The 16,869-nt window shown below is 48.6% G+C and overlaps 1 protein-coding gene across 15 annotated transcripts in view; it reads right to left on the reverse strand.

Annotated features, from left to right (window-relative positions):
- HMBOX1 (homeobox containing 1) overlaps window positions 1-16,869 on the reverse strand; it is a 119,257-nt gene that overhangs the window by 84,360 nt on the left and 18,028 nt on the right. For 2 of the 15 annotated variants that reach the window (XM_044450258.1, XM_044450257.1), the window contains one exon: window positions 13,071-13,212. The exons of 10 other annotated variants lie outside the window; for them this stretch is intronic. The gene's annotated coding sequence lies outside the window, so the exon portion shown is untranslated. Of the gene's footprint in view, window positions 1-13,070; window positions 15,675-16,869 lie in introns of those variants that run through there. 3 more of the 15 variants (XM_044450259.1, XM_044450256.1, XM_044450255.1) reach the window with 3 other exon arrangements.

The raw sequence follows: 16,869 nt of genomic DNA on the forward strand, positions 1-16,869 counted from the left end.
AAATTTTGTATTCAGGAGTGGTGCAGCCACAACATTTTGGACCCTGGAATGATTGTTCTTAGGAGCGCGCTTTGGGGCTGCCGTATCTGCTGCTTCAGTTACGAAGTCTGTGGCTTCTCGCTCTCACACACGTCTCGTTGCCTTGCCATGCTTTACAACTGTGTCTACTGTTAGAAAGTTTGCGGATCCTTGCCGGGAGAACACTTTAGCATGTAGACTCAGCGGAATCAGAGCGCTTTTATCACAACTGGAGTTTGCTCCTGGGCCCCCCAGCAGCTACCATGCTGCTGGGGGTCTCTGGAGAGCCCCCCCTTTCCCCCCAGGCCAGCCCTAACTTCACTCCTGACTCAGGAACAGATTAGTTTTATCTCTGGAGGGCACACTCCGGTATCACAGAGAAATAAAATGCAGATACTGCTCCTCCCTGAGTCGAATCCTCTTTCTGTTTAGTCATTTGCTTTTCCAAGGAGCTCAATGCAGCGGCAAGTTCAGCTCGGAAAAGCAGCAGATGCAACACAAACACGCACACACACACACCGCCGCCCAGGACAAAGGCATACATCATGAAAAATAGGAATGAGACAAGTCTGCAAGTCCAACCTGACTGGATCACATGCAGCATGTATCAGGATTTTTTTCAGAGCTAGTCCGGCTCTAGAAATCTCACCAACCCAATTCCAATACTGTTGTTTTATTTTTTTAACGGGCAGCTTTGGTCATAAATATAGTATCCACAAGGATGAAAGATAGTTTAATTTTTTAAATGTGCGTGTTTCATTTATTAATTTATTATTTCATTTATTAATTATATTTACACCTGGCCTTTTCCTCCAGAAAGGCCAATTCTTCTCCTTTCCACTTTAGAAACAGAGGAACTGAGCGAGTCAGAAGGGGCCTCCCAGGCCATCTAGTCTGACCCCTGGCTCCAGCCAGCCCCACTCATGACATGCCTACCATACGTGTGTCCAGCCTCTCCTTGGACACCCTCACCGATGGGGCCTCAACCAACTCCCATGGAAGCCCATTCCACACCCTGGGGGTCCTAACAGTCAGGAAGCACTTCCTGGCATCCAGCTTGAACCTTGGTTCCCTGAGCTTTGCTCCCTTGGAGCGCGTCCTGCCTTCCTCTGCAGGGGAGAACAGGTTTCTACCCACCTCTGTGTGACACCCCCTCACATACCTGTATGTCGCCAACAGATCCCCCCTGAGTCTCCTCTCCTCCAGGCTGAAGAGACCCAGTTCCCTCAGTCTCGCCTCATACGGCTTCCCCTGCAAACCGGCCACCAACCTCGTGGCCCTACGCTGCACTGACTCCAACCTGGCTATATCCTTCCTGTAATGAGGGGCCCAAAACTGAGCACTATACTCCAGTTGCGGGCGCACCAGAGTTGTATAGAGTGGCAGTAACACCTCTCTCGATCTAGAAGCCACGCTTCTGGCTATGCAACCAAGGGTGGCGTTCGCCCTCTTGACCACCGCATCACACGGCTGGCTCATGTTCAGCCTGCAGTCAACCAGCACCCTGAGGTCCCTTTCACAAGTGCTGCTCTTTATCCCTACAACAACCCTGTGAGGTAGGTTAGGCTGAGAATAAGTGACTGGCTCAAAGCTCAGTGAGCTTCATGGCCAAATGAAGACTAGAACCCAGATTTCTCTAGTCCAGCACTATTACATCACATTGGATCTCAATTTTAATTATTGCAATTACACTGCCTTTACAGCATGCCTTTTTTCCTCTTGCAAGGAGCCCCAGATAAGTTTTCACAGTCCTCCTCACAACAACAACCCTGTGAGGTGGGCCGAGCTGAGAGTGAGTGACTAGCCCCAAATCACCCAGCAAGCTTCACGGTGAGATGAGGAACGGAGCCGGGAGTTTTCTGGGAGCTTCCCATGGGGCAGAATCCCCCAAAACTGACCTGCCCCCAGGAAGCACAAGCTCCTTTAAAACTCAACGTAAAAGCTGCCATGGATCAGGGGACCAAAATGGCATCTCATTCACCAGCCGCCCCCTCCTGCTTCTGGGCTGCAGCGCTGCTGCCTCATCCCTCCTCCAGGAAGGAACAGGTGCAGGTCCTGGCAGGTGGAAGCGATGGCATGACCTGTCCGCCAGGTGTCCTGCCGGCAAGCAGAGGGCTGCCTGTTCAGGCCCTCTGAGACAGTGGCCCCCACCACCTCCTGGGGCAGCAGCTTTCACAAGTTGCTCACGCATCATGCACTCCCCCCGCCACCCCCCAGCTTTTGTTCTGCCTGCCCTGCTGTCTTTTTGCTTTGGAAAGAAGACCTGAAACCTATACCCACATTTCCTGGGGGTCTTGCACCCTGCTCCTAAAGCACGTTGGGTGAGTCGGTCCGTCACCCTGTGAGCTTACAAAATGCATTTGCATCCATAGCAGGCAAAACAGAGTTCTGCAAAATGGAGAGCCAGGTGCTCCGATCTGGGCTGAACATGGGCGCACATGAGCTCTCCCGCACCCTCCATCATTATCCTCTTCCTACCAGTCATGACGAGTGAGGAACTAGGCGGGTTCGTAAACGCTGTGCTCCGGGAAGCCCCAGGAAAAATGAGTGCGGAAGAGACACAGAAACATAGAAAACAGAGCAAGTCAGAAGGGGCCTCCTGGGCCATCTAGTCTGACCTCTGGCACCAGCCGGCTCCGCTCACGACATGCCCACCATGTGGACGTCCAGCCTGTCCTTGAACACCCACAGCGGGGCGGAAGCAAGGACCAAGGAAGAACTTGGTATGTGGCCTAATAGGAGATCCAACTCGGACAGCTGGCAGAGGCACTCCAAGGGGGAAAGGAGACCATGGGGTGAGGTTGCAGCCTGGGAAAGCCTCCTGTGGGTCATCTAGTCCAACCACCCTGCTTGGTGCTGGGAATTGGGACACAGGCCGTGCCCTACTTCAGGCTGTTTGGTGCTCCTGTGCGGGAGAGACCAACTTTCCTCCCAGGTCCCATGGTCAAACTGCTTGTGCTGCTGGGATGTTCAGCCAAGGTCTGACTTCCTGTCATTTAAACCTTGCAGAGTCTGCATGTCAAACATCGGACTGGAACTCGCCAGCCCCAAGATCTTGGAGGCAGGGTCTTAGTAGGTACATGGCTTGCCCCTTGGTGGACACAGGACCTAGAAAGCCACGGACCGTGTTTTCCGTGGGTGGCGAGGCAGCCTCAGCTGCTCCCCAGAAGTGACACAACTTCCTGTTTCCTGCCCCCTGCACAGTCAAAAGCAGCAGGCAGAGGTTGACAGAGCGATTGTCGCCTGTGCGATTCCCAAAGCAGAAGAAGGGCAGGCTGGGGCAACACCTGGGAAGTCCGGGAGAGGCTGCAACGACCTTGGTGGTATGACCGCGAAATGACAAGATGCCATCCCAGAGCAGACAGATAAAAGCAGGGCACTCAAATGGAGTAAACATCATGTCTAGAAACAACTTAGGGCAGCTTCAGACTGCCCCGGTTTTTAAACATCTTAAGTAGCCTGGGAACGCTGCCAGTGTCAATATGGACTCAGAAAGAGAGGTTTCCTTGGTATTGCAGAGAAGAGAGCAAGGGAAGGCGCTCCTTTCTGGGCGGCGGCGGAGCAGATTATAAGGAGAAGCAAGCATCTGAAGGCATCCGATGAATTAATCAGGCTGCAGGTTATGATGAGACAGCAGGGCTGCGTCTTCTCTGCTCCAAAATAAAATAAATACAGCCTCAATTTTCCATCAAGGTCACCTGAATTGTGCCCCGAGTAACGCTGAATTCAGCACCCGCTGCGTAAATCATGCAAGGCAAGCAGAACGGAGCATCCCGGCTCATTGGCATAATCCATTCAGCCTCTCTGCAAATCGTGGGGAGGGGAGGCAGAAGCAAAGGGCAGGCCCTGACCCCCCCGGAATCACGAGCCCTCCTGCCCGGCTGCCACGAATCGCCAGGCACGAGCTGCTCGGCTTATGGCCTGGTGTTCCAGCCGTCAGGACACTCAGCTCGCTTGCTAAAAGCAAATGAGATGTTCATCCCTCCCCTTCTCCAAGGAGCTTGTGGCAAGGCACACCGAGTACCTTGCCTTTTATGTTCATAACCCGGTTAGGTCAGCCCTCTCCAAACCCGGCACTCCCTGGGGATGATGGGAGTTGTACTCCATCACACCTAGAAGGCCTCAGGGTGAGAAACTGGGCTAGGTCAGGAAGCAGCGAGTTCCAATCCTAGGGAAAGCAAACAGACCGTGTGTTCATTCTTTCCCGCGGGAGAGATGGATGCTGACCTCTCCCCAGCCTGGGCAAAGCAGCGTAATGTTATCTTGCCGCTTCCCTGCGCATCAAAGGGCCACAGGACCCAGCTTCAAGTGCGATGCCACGTGCTTAGAAGGTGGAGAAAGAACTCGGCAATGGCACAGGCAAACAGCAATCACACCCCAACATTACAGGCCGAAGCCTGACAGCCTGCACTGGAGAGATGCAAGCAACAGATCCACCCCTCCCACTCATCGCGGCAGATTTCGATTGGTATCCAGAAGTGCAGGTCTGTCTGCAGGACTCTCATCTTTCAGCTTCTAAAGAGCCTCTGTCATTAGGACAATTTAGTGGATGAGTAACTTGAATGTCTGCCCAGTTGGCCAAAGTTCCAGAACTCTGTCAGAAGCAGAAGGCACAGAGAGAGATAGGTTTTTCATTCTTTCCTGATGTCACATCAAACGTCTTTGTTGGGGCCTCCAGGAGCAGGGGGCAGTCTATGGGAGCCTTCTGGACTTTTGCCTCAGCTCGAGTCCCTTCTGCAAATGAGGACGAACAGGTTTGCCTTGCAGCTCAGGGGGCCGAAGGAATGCGCGTTATCAGAGTCTCAAGGGCGCAGCGTTAGCACACCCCTGCTGTGGACCCTGCATGAATAACCAACCCAACAGGGCTCTGCCTGTCCGCAACATGGCATCTGGGTCAGAGAATTCGTGCATCCAGACAAGCTTCTCCGCTCCGAGGGGCAGTGGGGTCAGAGGTGGGGCGTGCAAAGGGCTGCCGGCTATCACAAAACCACAGTCCCTCCTTTGCAGAGAGCAGAAGCGATGCCTCGGATGCAGCCCAGTCCCTTGCGCAAAAAGACCTTTCCTTTTGCATTGCTGGTCTACACCACACAGAGACTGTCAGAAGATTTTGCATATTCCACAGCATGGGCAAAACAGACGCTTCCCAGCAGGCTTCTCGGACACCTCTGCTTAATTTGGGGACATGGGAGCCTCTTTCATCCCAAGGCCAATTTCTGCTTCGGAGATATTGGCAGGCAAGGCCAAAAGTGAGAAGGGCAGCGCTGAAAAAGTGGACAATGCCAGAATTGTTTGGCTTAAAACTCTTATCGACAGAAACTATTCAGTCTTCTAAAACTGGGGGCAGGGGTGGCGGAGGCGGGGGGACACTTCACAAAAGCCATGAAACCACCCAGCTATTGGATCAGTGGATCAGTGAAAGGGCACGGCAAACCCCAGAGGTGTAGGGGTGAGAATCACACTCTCTCGGAGCCTGACAGCATTTCTCCAAAGCTGCTTCAAGTTAATGTTTAGAATCTAATAGCAGGAAGACCAGCTGGGAATGCATAACCTTCCTCTCTCGCAACTCGTGTTGAGAGTCAGGAATGTACCTTGCGACATTACCACGTGTGTGGCTGATACGGAGAGAAGCCACCGCACCAGCTCCTCTGCCTAAGCCAGGGCAACTACGGACGATAAAGACACATCAGGCAAGAGATAAGCAATCATGCATGTCAGGGCCATAAATTCTACAGTTGGTGAAAGCTGAACAGTGACCCCAGGTAATGCAATTATTATACACACACATTTTACACTGAGCTCTGACACTGAAACACAATGTACACATCACCTTATGAAGCTTACAGTCTGCCCCTGGGAAGTTGGAACTTCCATGCTGGAAGTTTGCTTTAATTCCGTGCCATAACTCACAACCTTCCCCTATAATCCTATTACATTTTGTAGGATTCATCCAAAGCAATGAGTATATTGCAAGTCTTTAGGTTTTTATATCTGTTTCACTCTTGGACTTCCCTGGGAATTGTGAATTCCATGCAGGTGATTCCATTGCAGAACAACAGCTCAGAAATTTGGATGCCGGGAAGTACTTCCTGACAGTTAGACCCCAAGGGTATGGAATGGGCTTCCAGGGAGGTGGCTGAGGCACCATCGGTGTGGGTGTTCAAGGATAGGCTGGACATGCACATGGTGGGCATGTCACGAGAGGAGCCAGCTGGAGCCGGGGGTCAGACTAGATGACCCAGGAGACCCCTTCTGACTTGCTGTTCCTATGTTTCTAAATTCGCCATAAAGAGCATGATACTAATTGAAGTAGCCCATGTAGTTCAGGGGTACAGAACCTCATTCAGGCCAAGGACTAAACTCCATTTCAGAGAAGCTTAACAGAACCATATTCCAGTGGTAGGTGAAACCAAAGGGAAAAGGGACAAAGCAAACAGGTTAAGCAAAAATGCCAGTACACTTTGGCTTAATGCTCTTTCTGCCAGTGGCAAGTCAACTGCACTTTTAATTTGGAAACCAATGCATGATTGATGGTTGGGAGAAGAAGCGGGGGGCACCCAGAGAGCTGGATGGAGACCCCCAAGAAGGTTGGACTTGGCTCCTGGTTCTACATCACCAATATAAAGAGACACCCCCCCCCACTTGTGCAGCTAGTCAAAATACGTGCCAAAATGAGCCCAGTTTCTGCATTCATAATGGTTTGCTCCATTGAAATAGATTTGCTCACTGTGTATCTATATGATCTGGAAAGACAAACTTCTTAGCGACCCCCTTGCCTTCGAGAATGGTGCCTTCCACTGCCTTCAGTGTCAGGATCTCTTCCCAAATCTATTGCACAAAACCGGGCCGCTTGCTCCCTTCAACAGCAACCTAGTGCCATTCTTTTCAGACGGGTTTTTGTTTGTTTTTACAATTTAGTGTGCTGGGTCTTTGTTTTAAAATCTGCTTTTGCCCTATTATTTTGTGGTGGGGGGATTTTATCTCATTTAATTATAATCTGCTTGAGAGGCAGACCATGAGTGGTTAGATAAATAAGCAAAAATGGCCTGGGAGTAGGGAGCTTCAGCTACCATTTTCCCCCTTCTTGTACTCCTGTGATATGATTACATCCTGCCTGGGATGGATATACACAACCAGGAAGAAGTAATGTTTCCTAAACGCTGACATCAGAGTATTACATCATTTATGGGAGTAATGATCCCTAAAATTCTGCAGGCAAAAGCAGCATTTTTTCCTGAATTAAAATGGGAGGGATCCCTTTAGACTAGGAAAGAGGGTGAGGTTTGCTCACACTCCCAAGAAAAGTCCACACATGAGCAAATTTCCATAAAGCCAACTGTTTGCTCACGAGCTGGCGAGGGCCTCCCACTCCACATACCCGGCACAAGCATCCTTTTGCTGGGAAAAAGATGTTGGCCGAATCTGCAATCAATTGCAGAAGGATGGAGAGGGAAACTACCCCAAGAGGAGAGTAGGAGTGGAGGCGAAAGGCCGAGCTCCTGGGTCACTGTGAAAGGAGCCTTCATTATTGGCTATACACCTGACAGGTACCTAAAAAGGTAAAGGTTTCCCCTTGACGTTAAGTCCAGTCATGCCTGACTCTAGGGGGTGGTGCTCATCTCCGTTTCCTGGCCGAGGGAGCCAGCGTTTGTCCGTAGACAGTCTCCGTGGCCATGTGGCCGGCATGACTAAATACCGAAGTGCACAGAACGCTGCTACCTGCCCACCGAAGTGGTACCTGTTTATCCACTTGCATTTGCATGCTTTCGAACTGCAAGGTTGGCAGGAGCCGGGACGGAGCAATGGGAACTCACCCCGTTGTGCACATTTGAACCGGCGACCTTTCAATCAACCAGCCCAGCAGCACAGCGGTTTAAACCCCTGCGCCACCTGTTATCTACTCAGAAATAAATTTCGCGTTGAATGGAACTGATTCCCACAAAGCAGAGTGAACTCATTTTGCACGGCAGGCAAGACGCTCCTCACCACAAGTGTGTGTCGTTAGAGGGGGCTTGGGAAGGGTTGTGCATGTGGGGTTATAAGCTACGGAAATTGTTCTCTCGCATGATGTTAAAAGCCTGTTTACAACCAGTACCTCCAATGGTCGCAGAAGGTATACGAACATATTGAATTGGAAAATGTTCAAGAAAATGATCTGAAATATTTCCCAGGATCCTGCATTCCCTAAAATGGGATTTTAGCAAGTTTGGATTTTATGCCATTTTAAAAAAACACCTTGCTTTAAGTATAAATATGTGCATGCAGTACATTTGGGTGCATCTCTATGCACATGTGTGTGCCCACACTTTCGAAAAATATGCTTCTTAGGGACAGTTACCTAGGAAAAGTTTGAAACTGGCCATTCTATGCATTTAACATGTCCCTGATTACTTTTATGCAAAATTCACTTGGAGAAATAAACAATTTCAATGAGAAGTCATCGAGATTTTGCTGGAGAGAGTCCTTCACCTCACAGCACTGGCAGAATAATCGCACCTTTGCGCATTACTGGCTGCTCCCTGCCCATGTGGCTTACTTCTCTGGAAGAACCTAGCTGATCAATACAGATTGGTACTGTCAGAAAATCATGGAATTTCAATTCGTGAGGTGGAAATAAAACTCGGGTTCATGGGAAAGATCAAGTGTTCAGACCATCTGTGGCTTTGTTGTTTGGCCCAGGTTCCCGCAGTAGACTCACGATAATGCATTACCAGGCAGGCAGAGGTAAACTCGCTGCAAAGTTTCAATACAACTACAGGGTATTTTATACCCTCCCAGTCACGTACACAGGTACAGGGCAACTGATGACAGAATGCAGACATTACAATAAGATTCTGAGGTCATCACATACAGAACAGATAAAGGAAGATCAGCCAATCGTACAGTGACAATGAGATTACAATATTTCTAATTGCAGTGTATTGACACTTCATTTGAGTAACTTGAACCCATTTCCAGGTCTGCTTAAACATGTAAATTCAAGCTACTGAGAAACTATTCATGAACTCATAAGCTCATCCAGACTCAGACCCTAAGTAATGCATCTGCACCATTCTGAATGGCCGGGGCACATGGAGCCCTCTGGGCTCGCTAAAGATACTTCCTGGTAAACTCTGAATTCCAACGAGGATTATTTAATAATTGTGAAGGTATACAATGTATATTTGGACTAAATGGCCTGTCTGCTGTACCTTACAGCTGAAGGTGAGAGAAAGGAGCGGGGGAGGAGGGCCATTTTAAACAGCGACTTAGCTTGGAAAGCTGGTGCTTTTGAGAAGGAGGGCAGGATTGATTCCACAATGCAAAAGCACACAGAAGCAATGTTCTCCTGACAGGATTCATCCAAATTTTCCCAATAGTACTCAGCTCTCACTGTGTGAGAGACTCCTTCAGAAGACAAAACCCACCTAGAGAACAGCGAACTTTGAAATAATGAAGTTCAGTGAAATAATGTTAATATTATTGAATTTTATTTGGCCAGGGCGGCTTATTTTATTCTACTGTATATATTTTAATTGTTATTGTTTTAATTTATTGTGTATTTTATTCGATGTTGTGAGCCGCCCCGAGGCTTCGGCAAGGGGCGGCATAGAAATGTTTTAATAAATAAATAAATAAATAAACAAACAAACTGTGTTTTCAAGCCGGCAGCATCACCCAACAAGGACCAAAAGACTCAGCGCAAAGTTCTGTTCGGCATCCTCCTCTCCTATGAGCGACAGAAAACGCCTGGCCACTTGCCCTCTCCAAGCCGTTTGTTAAACATGCAGGGCGTTTTCTGAAGGGCACCGGGAGCAACCGGAGTAGCAGTGCTTATTTCCTTATACCAGTATTACAGGAAAAGGGCCCATCCTTAATGCAATCAAATTCTATGTCGCAGCCATATGGAAGCGATTGTAAGCAATAAATTCTTGGCAAGGGTGTGGGGGGAGGGAGGGACTGAGCTGCAAAAATGAAAAGAGAATTAACATGGAGGCAGGAAGTCCAGCTGCAAAACTAAAAAGGTACGTCTCCTCCCCCGCCAAGAGCCATTTTTTCTTGACTCCAGGATTGGATCTGACACCATTCCGAGGTTCCCCCAGCAGTGGCTGGGGCATAGCATGGCCAGCTGCCAAAAATGATTCCTGGTGATTTCTTACGTGCTGCTAGCAAGGGTTAAATGCAGCCGTGCTTAACCAGAAGGGCCTGATGGAATGATCGTTTCAGAAAATAATCTCAGCTGAGAAGCACTGTCCCCAGCAGGAACATGTAAACATCCTGATGGCTATCTGGTCAGACCAGTTCTCCCCCCAGCCCTATACTGCCTGCAGCAGCCGTCCATGGCTGCAGAAAGAAAGGGGTCCCTCCTGGCAGTTGATGCAAGGTGCAGAACCTAAGGCCTTCTGCTTGCCACCTTCTGCTCTGCCACTGAGCTCTGGGAGTCCCTAAGAGGAGCTGGGTAGGCACTGGAACGGCATTGCATATGTCTACTCAGAGGTAGCTCAGACTCCTGGAGTCAAACAGGGCTTACACGGACACAGGGCTGCAGCCCTGATCACCAAACTACTCTCCCTTGAAGCCCCTTCTCAGGAGGCGTCCAATGAAGAGTGAATGAACACACCCGCTGCTCAGACTGGTGCAGCCGAAACTTTCTGAGCAGCAGACGCGATCCTAAACCAATTATGGCCACAACATAAGCTGCCCCGAGGTTTTGTAAGCCGCCCCGAGGTTTCGGCAAGGGGCGGCATAGAAATGTAATAACAACAACAACAACAACAACAACAACAACAACATCCTTAATCTCGCTCCTTTTGCACTGTGGCTTCAGATACCAGCTCCGAAGTTATCATAGGCCAATCCAGCCTGAGGACACATACAGCAATCAACAGGGAACTGTCAATCTGGAAGGGGCTTATAAGGCTATCAGGTCCAACTCCCTGCTCGGTGCAGGACCCCAAGTTAAAGCATCTCTGACAGAGACCTGTCTAGCTGCCCCATGAATGCCTCCACCAGCAGCAGAAGCAAGATCTGGTCTCTCTAGATAAGAGCTGCAGCTGGCACACCAACCCAAACCGGGACAAGGCATTCCTAGGATACCAATACCACTGCGGTTCCAAATGTGGGCTGAGTCTAGGAGAACCCCCAAACGACAGAGCTGGTCCTTCAGGGTGGCTGCAATCCAATTCAAGGACAAATTCCTTCATCCAGACCACAGAACCGCTGCCTTTTCTGCCTCCAAATGGCTGAAGATTCCCACAGCCTCCCTGGGAACTGGAGACAGAGTGGAGAGTGTATCTCACACCTGTATATCCATGGCGTTCTCTCCAGTGAGAAGAACAAGCGCTGGCTGTGAATGGCAGCTCCCAGCACAGTGGCTCGGCTGATGCAGTGCAGGATTTGGAGGGTCCCTGGTCAAGGAGGCCTCCTGGATCCCCTTCCCTGAGTGGGCCCACCGGTATTCCTGGCCACTGTCACCCACACGTAATTCCTTGCCTGTCCATCTGGGCCAATGCACACCACCTGCCAGACGGAGAGGACAAGGCAAATGAGAGGGACTGTTCCTTCTCCTTGCTCACCTGGAGACCCTGTAGGTGAGCAGGTATCCCCCAGGAAGAGGAGGAGGAACCAGGCCACGGCTTCCAGGGATTGGTCATGGGTCCAACCAGTGCACAAGCCCCAGCTGGAGACAAAAGATGCCACCCTGAAGCTGACAACCACCCTCCTGGAAATGAAGTCGGGGTGGAAAGACAATCGAAAGCTCTGAATTCAGAGAACAGCAGAGCCGGATTGCAGTAGCACCAACACAGACTCAATCCAAAAGTATTTATAGAAAACTGTCACTGTTGGAAATCTCGAAGGTCAGCTCCGTGACCCAAGCATTTGCGGTTAATACATTAAGTTACAAATATCCGGGAACATTTGCAAAAAGAAAAAAGCTTAAACCGCTACCGAGAAAGCAATACTGTGTACAGAAGTCATCACTTTGATAAAAGGTCTAAACAGCAGCTTCAAAGATTAACCAGTTCAAGCAAACTGCTGTTGACAGTTCATATTACGGGAAAAGCTTAGAGTTAACTTTTCCACAAGCAAACCAATTTTTCTCCCCAAGGCGCATAATGCCTGAGTTAGATATGGCACATGGCAAGTGACAACAGCTCCAGGCCAAATACACAGAGCCACAACCACACAGGGAAGGCAAGTGCAAACCGTGCTTTGGATGTTCAAAGAGAATATTCTGCCAGCAGTAATCTGTACTGTGCCTCCAACAGAGCTGATGCTCTCCTGAAAGCATACACAGAATGAGAGAGGTTTACTATTTCAATGTATTTTATCATGTTGTAAGCCGCCCCGAGGTTTCGGCAAGGGGCGGCATAGAAATGTTATAATAATAATAATAATAATAATAATAATAATAATAATAATAATAATAATAAAAAAATAGATATTTCACTTCCATTTTCACCAGTATTAGGTTCTGCCTGCAAAGGTAAAGCCTCCACCACCACTTGGCAGTGTTGGGGTGAGGCACGGGATGTTCATACACATTCCAGCTGCTCAGTTTCAGAAAGAAGGGGGGGAAAAGGGTCAGAAAGTTTGAAGTCTGACTTTTGAGAGAAACAGGAAGATTGCCCATTTGTGAGATTTAGTTCCACTTTGCAAGTCTGTCTCAGGAGTAGTTTTCAGGATCTGAGGACTGGAAATTACCCCAGGATATAGAGGAACAAAGGTGAGGGCAAGGAAGAATAGGTGAAGGGTGGGGAATGGAACCCACCCCTCCTGAAAAAGAGGAGTGCAGGGCCAGAAGAGGCAGAGGACAATGATGCTCATGGAAAAGAGCAAGGAGGCCACAAGGGGCAAACGGCAGAGGGAAAATACGGGAAGCCCAAGGCTGGTTGCCCTGGATAGGGACACTGTCGAAGAGTGCCGAGAAAGAGAGTAGCTGGGGATCACGGCTAAGTAGGCGGGGGATAAAGAACCAGAGGCTAATAGAGATTAAAAGCAGGAGCCACAGAGAGGATGGGCAGGTGCTCTGAGCAGGGGGAGGGGGCAGGCAAGGGAGGTCTTGCAAGGCCTACCTTGCATACCTGGTCTTGCATACCTGGATGTCAGCCAGGTATGGATGGACCCTAGACTATGACGGGGCTGCAACGCTTCAGAGAGGTGTACGGAAGGGGCTTGTGCCGGCTGAGGGTTCTGTTGTCGCTGCTGCTCAGGAAGCTGGGAACACAAAGAAATGGTGAAAGCAAAGTAACCGGGTGTGGACGGAGGCTGCTTTTCAGAAATCAAAATTTGGAAGACCTAACCAGTTTCTTGCCTCTAGTTTTCTAATGCAAGATGTCTGCGGTATCCAGCAAGAAGACTGACAGTAAGTATTGCTTAGGGAGTCACATAATTGTAGGGCAGGAAGAGGCCTGCAAGCCCATCCAATCCAATCCTCTGCTCAATGCAGGTCTCCAAGTTCAAGCATCCCTGACAGATGACTGTCCAACTACCACCTGAATGCCTCCAGTATGGGAGAGCCCATCAGCTCCCTCAGTCATGGGTTCCATTGCTGCACTGCGCTAGCAGTCAGAAGTTTTTTCCTGATATCTAGCCAGAACCTGGCTTCCTACAACTGGGATACATTTGCTCTTCCCACCTCTCCTCATGGGGCTTTGTTCCCAGTCCCCAGATCATTCTCCTTTCCTTCCTCTTCACCCAATTCACAATTTATGGGATTAACTGACACAGAATGTGGAGACAGCTACCATATACCCCGTACCTCTGGCCTTCTTTAGGACAAATACACCTTCAGTGCATTTACCATCAGCAGCAGACAGAACGGGGCACGAGAGGCCTCACCCCCAAGGTTGTGAGTTGCAGTGCTGTCCTGGTGTGCCACAACACTAACATCATTTGCATCACGAACTTTGTTGGGTTCAGCGATGCAGAAAAGCACCACTGCAGCTTGCAAGACAACAAACCAGTCAGGTGTCAGGGAAACAAAGCTGCCTTTTCTTAATCAGTGGGTTGGTTCATCCAATTCTATAATACCAACACGGACTGGCAGCAGATCTGGAGCCTTCACACAGAAAGCACAAGGGATGGCATTCTGGACAGCATGAAGGACTGCTGTGTTGTCAACACAGAGACACACAACCAACACCATTGTAATGCTACACCAGCCAAAGTTCCCGATCAGCGGCCTGCTTGTTCCTTGTATGTGTTGTTTGGAGCACACAGTTCAACAACCACCTCCTTGCCTGGTCACTGGGAGACCTCCAGGTGAGCACCGAAGGAAGACTTCTGAAACCTGAAGGTTCTTCCTTTCATTTTGGACCATCGCCATACCACAAGTGCCCCAAACAGTATCTCCAAGAGCTACGTTGCGCAATGAAAGCAAGAAAATGGATGGCTACGGATAAAACTAAGCATAGCCAAGTGTGACGAAGAAGTGACACCAAAATTTGTCAGAATTATGTTTGGGAAATGAACCAGAGAAGGGGAATTCATGAGCAGCTACCTGAAAGATTGATCTGTGCCATCATTTTGATGTCTCCGGGTCTTGGACAGAATCAACACCAAGAAGACGATTAGAGTCATTAAAGTCTAGATTAGTTCCCAGACTAGTTTTCTTTAATATGCTTGTTTTTACTGACTTTTCAACTGTTGTTGGTAAATCACGCAGGACCTACAGGCAGTATATAGAAATATAAACTTATAACCTTCTCAAATTACCAAAATACCCTGCATGGAGAAGATTTTACATATGTGCAATTACCACATACCACACTTGCAACTTGTGGATTGGACACAACTGTGCAACATTCAAAGGGGTTCCAAAGATGTCTACTCAGAGCTGAGACAAGCATTTCCAAAACAGAGCAAGGACAAAATCATACCTGAGCACATACGTCACATGATTACTAAACCTTTGATTAATTGAAGTGGAAAGTGTACAGAGAATTCATTTCAAAGCACAGCCTGAAGTGATAGAGGCGGGGGAAAAAAGTTCTTTTCGAGGCAGGGTCCGTGATGGCTTATTCGGACGTGCAACTCACACACAGCCTGAAGCTGCAGTTGTCAAGTCATGGAAAAGCGTGTGCAAACCAGATAGAAAAGATGCTTAAAACAAAGAGAAGTTCTGTATGCTAAAGATCACAGTGCAAATCCTCTCTCTCATGCGCACACCTGGTCACACGTAGTAAGTCAGGGTTCTAGTAGAAATCTGCTCACACACACTGCCTGGCTACACCCGTGGCTTGTTTATGCACTGAACGAACTGGAAAATTTTGCGTGCACGTCCCCTTGACAAGCAACATCATAAGCCAAAAACAAACCAGAGAAGAAAATCTGATGAGCACCTCAAGAGACAGCAGGTTCCAAAAAGCAAAAGTGCTGGGACACACAGGGAGGAAGGGGTATAATACTGCAGCTCACAGGACCAACCTTTTCCAAAAGTGGCAATGCCCTTGAGTGACAGCATGTTCCAGCTGATTCAGTGGAACAGACTTTGCTGTCCAGGATTATATGGCCACTGGCCAGAACAAGGAAATGGTGGCTTTTCTCGGCCTGTTTTGTCCAGCTGTGTCTGCTGATTGGGTTAAAACAGGGGTCGGCAACCTTTAACACTCAATGGGCCATTTGGACCCGTTTCCTGCACAAAAGAAAACACCGGGAGCCGCAAACCCCTTTTGACATCTAAAATGGAGACAACACTGCATATATCGCTTTTTACCTTAATGCTATGCATATCTTCATTATGATTTAGCCGCAGCTCTTGTTCAGTCACTAAAAACTGTTATTTTTAATCTTACATTATAAACTAGTAGGACTCCTTTCATATATTTTGAATAGGAGAACCGCTTCCTGCAGAGTCAAAGGCAGTGCTAAAGGGCTGCATGCATTAAACTGCAAACCCCGTAAGTTCGTCAGCAGTAAAAGCAAATGACGTTCCATTAAATGTTTGGTTTTCTTCAGAAACTTTTCTTTTCTTCGGATTTATCCATGGTTGGGGGGGGAAGTTCAGTAAATTGGCTGGTTGCAGATATAGGTGCATTTAGGTTGAAATTTTTTTTTTTTTAGGTTGAAATTTTTTATTTAAATAAAAACATACTACAAATAGGTGCATTTAGGGACTGATTAGCAGATAAACAGTCAAGTGCTGTGAATTGTGACAGGTCCCAAGCACAGCTTTAAACATTCAGATGAAGGAGATTACATTGGGACAAAGAGAATCCTTTCAGCAGCAGGTTTGTTTCTTGTAACATGAGAGCCTGCAGGAAGCTTGTTTAGCAGAGGAATGTAGCGATTTACTTAACTAGCAGATTTACTTTACTTTACTTTACTTAACTAGCTAGCCCTGCGTTCCTGAGTGGAGCTTCTCTCGAGCAGATCAGCGGCTGTGCCGGCGCGTGTTTTGAGCGACGGAGCCGCAGCAGAGGGGTTCAAGAGCCACGTGCGGCTCCAGAGCCGCAGGTTGCCGACCCCTGGGCTAAAAGAACCACAAGAACCTTGCTAGATTGACTTTCAGGTCTGTTCCAACAAAGCTGCTCTTACTCTGGCAAATAATATGGGTTAACTGGACCTGGCGATTCATAATGCATTCCCCCTGGTAGAAATTCTAATTAATTTAAACTATGGTTTATTGAAACAAGCCAGGATCAAAACATGGGTCACAATTGTTAATGAAGCATGCCTAACCAGGATTTCTCCTAGGTTCCATAAACTCTAGTTAGTTTAAATCAGAATGCAGATGCTTCCAGTCACCTCCTCAGAGCCACATTGACGGAAAACAAGCTTCCATGTAGCCTGAAGCACCTAATCTTGGAAGCTAAGCAGGGCTGGGCCTGGCTGAAATTTGGATGGGTGACTTAATGTTGTGAACTTCCCAGA

The sequence above is a fragment of the Varanus komodoensis genome, unplaced genomic scaffold (genome assembly GCF_004798865.1).
Source record: "Varanus komodoensis strain SLA01 unplaced genomic scaffold, ASM479886v1 scaffold64, whole genome shotgun sequence".
Lineage (NCBI taxonomy): Eukaryota > Metazoa > Chordata > Lepidosauria > Squamata > Varanidae > Varanus > Varanus komodoensis.